The following is a 5,306-nucleotide window of genomic DNA, read 5'->3' as shown; positions in this document are numbered from 1 at the left end:
GTGCTGCCAGTCCACTCGGGGGTTGTGACGGATGAGCCAGGGGTGACCAAGAACGACAGGTGCCAACGGTGAATCCAGAATATTAAAAAAAATAGTCTCGGTGTGATTGCCAGAAGTGATGAGGGTGATATCTTCAGTGGTGAATGAGATGGTGGGAAGTTCTTGGCCATTTAGTGCGTGTACAGCAATCTTCTGAGTGAGTGGTCTGAGTGGAATTTGAAACTTGTGTGCAAACATACTGTCCATGAAATTACCTTCAGCCCCAGAGTCCAGAAGTGCCTGACAATCGTGCTGGTGAGTTGACCATCTTAGTCTTACCGGGAGGAGTGTAGATGTGGATGAGGTCTTCTCGGCGGAGATCCCACACGATAGTAGCCTCATACTTACTATCGGGCTTGGCCTTTTACCGGGCAGCTGTACGCGAAATGTCCCGAACCTCCACAATATAGGCAAAGGCCCTGGGACCTCCGCCTCTCCCTCTCCTCCCGAGAAAGCCGAGCTCGACCCACCTGCATGGGTTCGTGATCGAAGACGGGGCTGACCACGTCCCTGCCGCTGGACCGTTGTCCCTCAATCCCTCCAGGAGGACGGTTGGATGCCACTCTGCCTCCGACTCGGGAAAGTCGCGCATCCACCCGTAGTGCCAGTGCCAACGACGTGGGTAGGTCCAGGGCGTAGATCTCACGTTGGACGCGGTCAGCCAACCCATGCAGGAACATGTCCCACTGCGCCTCCTCGTTCCAATGACATTCGGCCGCCAGGGTTCGGAACTCGATGGAAAAGTCCGAGACCGACCTCTCCCCCTGACGAAGGTCGGCCAGCACCCTGGCGGCCTCTCTCCCCGCGACGGCTCTGTCAAAAACTCGTCTCATCTCTGCGGAGATAGTTTGGAACGAGGCGCAGCAAGGGTCTTGATTCTCCCACACCGCCGTTCCACCTTGGCTTGTTCGCTATGGAACGTTCTGGGCTGTAGAGCGAAATGCATGGAACATCTTGTCAGAAATGCACGACAGTAAGTTGACTCACCCGCATAGGGTTCCGGAACCGGTAGGCGTGGCTCAGATGGCGCGGGGAAATCCGGTGGTGTGGGGGGAACGGCTGGTGTGGGCGGCGCAGTGGGAGCACGAAGGAACAATGGTGACACTATGACTTCTGGAAGCATCTCTTTCAATAGTTTAGTCGGTATAGGGTCTAACATACATGTTGTCGATTTAGATGAATTAACGAGTTTGCAAAATTCTTCCTCTCCTATGGCAATGAATTAATCAAATTTTACCTCAGGGAGACTATAATGCACTCCCTGATGTGATGCTGTAGTAGACGGTTGCATAGTTATAATTTTGTCCCTAATATTATCAATCTTATAAGTGAAGAAATTCATAAAGTCATTACTGTTGTGTTTCTTGGAAACTTCTGGGCTTGAAGATTTCTTTTTCGTTAGTGTAGCCACTTTTTCAAATAAATACCTAGGATTATGTTTATTTTCTTCTAATAGGGTTGAAAAATAAGCAGATCTAGCAGCTTTTAAAGCCTCTCTGTAAGCAATCGAGCTCTCCTTCCATGAAATCCGAAATACCTCTAGTTTTGTTTTCTTCCAGTTGCGCTCCATTTTTCTGGCTGCTCTCTTAAGGGCCCGGGTGTGCTCGTTGTACCACGGCGTTGGACTATTTTCTTTAATCTTCTTTAAGCGCAACGGAGCAACTGTGTCTAAAGTGCTGGAAAGGAGAGAGTTAAAAGTTTCTTTTGCAATATCAAGTTCTTCTAAGCTATCTGGGATGCTGAGATGATGAAACTGATTAGGAAGATTATTGATAAAGCAATCTTTAGTGGCAGAAGTGATAGGTCTAACATACTTGTAACACGGAGTTGGCTTTTGCAGCCTTGGCTAAATGTAATTTACATGAGACTAGATAATGATCTGAGATGTCGTCGCTCTGCTGCAGAATTTCAACAGCATCAACATTGATTCCATGTGATAATATTAGATCTAGAGTATGATTACGACAATGAGTAGGTCCTGACACGTGTTGTCTAACTCCAATAGAGTTAAGAATGTCTTTAAATGCCAATCCCAATGCATCTTTTTCATTATCTACATGTATATTAAAATCACCAACAATTAGGACTTTATCTGCAGTCAATACTAATTCTGATAGAAAGTCAGCAAATTCTTTGATAAAATCTTTATGGTGCCCTGGTGGCCTGTATACAGTTGCCAGCAGAATTCTCAAACTTGATTTATCGTTTACATTATATATTTTTACATTAAGCACCAACACTTCAAAAGAAGTATATTTAAAACTAGATTTCTTCTTACTTGTACAATATACTTGGTTCTAAATACAAAAATTAAAACTCCATCACCAATCAATTATTAAAAACAATTTATTTTTTTAAAAACTTTTTAAGTACATAATGCCAAACAATAGGCTACAACAGTTGTTATTGCAGTTTCTTCATGAGAGATTCTTCATGCTTGAACAAAGCGTTGACCAGGTCGTTGGCAATGCTTTCACAATTCACATAGTCCAGCGGTTCCCTCGTCTTCATCTGGTGTGTTGGATTCGCTAGCACATTTCTAACTGATTCATTGAGCAATCAAGATTGTCAATTATTGGATCAATGTTCTTCACTTTTTCAACCAACTGACTGGTGTTTGCTTTCAGAAACCTTTGATGATCTGAGAATATAAAAATTAAAACAATAACAGGAAAAAGGAAAATGAAGACAAAATGGGAAAGAATATAAAGATAGAATCTAACCTTGTATTATCCTGTTTCTCTTCTTTCCCAGTATCCCCGTTTGGGCAGTATTTGGCTTTGATCAAATCTGCAGTAAATAAATAAGTTTGATAAGTCTGCAGTAAAATAAAGGGCTGATGAAGGCTGTAGTAATAGTTACAATTCTGAGTCTGAATAATCCAGGAGCATGACACCGCATAAAATAAATTAATCTTGTATTATTCTACAAAACTCGATCCAATAGTACCAAAACCATAAAAAAATTCTGTATTGCAAATGTGCACATGCCAATGTTAGACCAGAATGCGACCTTCCTTAAAATTGGCCCCAAATAGTTAACTACGACTGCTTAATTAAGATTAATTTTATACATTACATAGGCGAAAACTGTTTTAATAGTTTCTCGTGAATTAATAGTTTCTCGTTTATTACACTTACAATATGCCGGCACATTTGGTTTGGCAGAAGTCATATTGATCTCAAAGGAGCCAAGAGTTAAACCAGTTATGATCAGTGAAAACACATGGCCATCATCAGATGCAGAGATTTTGCCTGTTTACATAAAATATCTGTCAGTTCATCTGTCATTATACATAGAGTGCAACAGTGCCTCCCCCCTTTTTCATTCTTATTTCCCATAGTGATTTAAAAAATATATATATATATATAAATATGCATATATAGATTATACAAACATTTCAGTATTTTGAGAGGATAGGGAGATTATGTCATTCGCAGTGCTTCATGGGAGTGGGCAGAGCTATTTTGGAGTGTGTTGCTTTTTTTTTTTTTTTTACTATGTTTGACATAATTTTCACTACTGCATCATGGCTCATGGGTAATGTAGTTTTCACCAGGACTTCAACTGTGAAGCACGATTATTTACAAAAAAAATAAACTGAAGGCTTTATCAGAAGCAAATACCATGTATTAACAACCTCTTAGCTCACAGTAGGTCTGTCTTTAAAATTAATTTCTGTACGGAGAAAGTAAATGTTTTTACTTCCAGAAACCGCCTGTTGCACTCTATAATGTTTTCTCATTAAAAATAAAATATAAACCAGACTAACATGTTACTTGGATGCCTGATTGTCCTGCAGTGTTTGCTGTCTCTAGAGAGAGAGAGAGAGAAGGAAAGACCATGCTATTTTAAATGGCAATGAAAAGCGCTAGCCTATATAAATAGCATTGACTTGACTTTTATATGTTTTGCTTATCACATTGTGACAGTGTCATATAGCTTACATGTTAAACAATGTATCATGCAAATTGCTAAAAGTTATAATCAAAGACAGAGTAAAAGAAGAATTAAAAAGTAACCTAGCAAAATTTAAAAAGTAAGTAACTGAAGAGGAATAAAATAGGCCTATGCACATATAAGCATGTCTGACTAAAATAATCTCTAAATAAGATTTAAAACTGAATACATCCAAAACATTTATTTTAAGGTCCTTTATGGAAACCCCGCAGCTTAAATAAACGATGCTGCAGATTTTAGTTACATCAGATAAAAAATACAACATAGCATGATGCAAAATAAACATTGCTGTAAAACAGTCATTTTAAACTGATACTTTTGTGATATAGTTTAAAAAAACCAAGCATAATGAACATAAACAAAGTTGTACATTTTTAAAATCATACTTTATGATAAATTAATATAGTAGATACATGTTAATATCTGTATCACATCAATATCATAATACAATGTTCCATATTAAAAAAAAATCATACTTTTGATAAATGAATATAGTAGATACATGTTAATATCTGTATCACATTGATATCATAATACAATGCTCCATATTTTTAAACCCATACTTTGATAAATTAATATAGTAGATACATTTTAATATATGTATCCCTAGTTACAGCAGATAAAAATACTAATAGCATAATGTGGATAAAACAAATACGTAGCCTGGACTATTTAAAACACTAATGAATTATACCGTCTTTTTCTTATGTATAAACAATTTTTCAAATTAAATATCATTGCATAATACAGATAAACAGCACCGTAGCATAAAGGTGGTCATAGAAGAGAGGGTGCAAAAGTTTTTGGTCCAGACATGGGGTATGGCACACGTCCATGAGTCTTGGCTATTTTATAGCATTTTACAGTAAGAGCCTGTGGAAAACTATGGGAAAACGGCGGAGCTGTGTGTCCACTATATTCTTTCAGTACTCTATGAATGGAACTGTTTAGGTTCAAGGCCAATTCACATTCCCAGGGGGTAGCCAGACCTTTTGATTACACGAGCGCCATATTTCACTGATAACTGTCACTCCTGAAAATAAGTCTTATGAATTAAAAGTAATTTATTACCGGTGGTACGAAAACAGCGATGATATCACTTATTTGTCACGCACACTGTCCATGCTGGCAGGCACTACCTGTGTGCTTTTTTTCTTCAACCCTGGTGAAAATGTAAGATGATTTTATCTAAATCTAACATAATTGGTACAGTAAATTTGTAAAATATTTATTTTAAATGAACAGAATGCTTTTCAACTTCAGTAATTTAGTAAGATTTTTTAATGAACGGCATGATTTTCAACTTC

General features: G+C 38.3%; 1 long non-coding RNA gene across 2 annotated transcripts; it reads right to left on the bottom strand.

Moving 5' to 3' along the window:
- Nucleotides 1-2,590: 2,590 nt before the first annotated feature.
- On the bottom strand, nucleotides 2,591-3,853 carry LOC143736614 (uncharacterized). Of its 2 annotated transcripts, none has more exons than XR_013203505.1 (3): nucleotides 3,812-3,853; nucleotides 2,763-2,829; nucleotides 2,591-2,680 (listed from the first exon to the last, which is right to left on the bottom strand). It is a non-coding gene; the product is annotated as an uncharacterized LOC143736614 (long non-coding RNA). The 2 variants fall into 2 exon arrangements; XR_013203504.1 differs by lacking the exon at nucleotides 3,812-3,853 and adding an exon at nucleotides 3,180-3,251.
- Nucleotides 3,854-5,306: the final 1,453 nt, after the last annotated feature.

Source organism: Siphateles boraxobius, unplaced genomic scaffold (genome assembly GCF_051911475.1).
Source record: "Siphateles boraxobius isolate OS27281-9 unplaced genomic scaffold, OSU_SipBor_1 130, whole genome shotgun sequence".
NCBI classification, from domain to species: Eukaryota; Metazoa; Chordata; class Actinopteri; order Cypriniformes; family Leuciscidae; genus Siphateles; species Siphateles boraxobius.
Note: the sequence above shows the minus strand (reverse complement) of the source record. Positions and strands in the feature narration are given on the sequence as shown.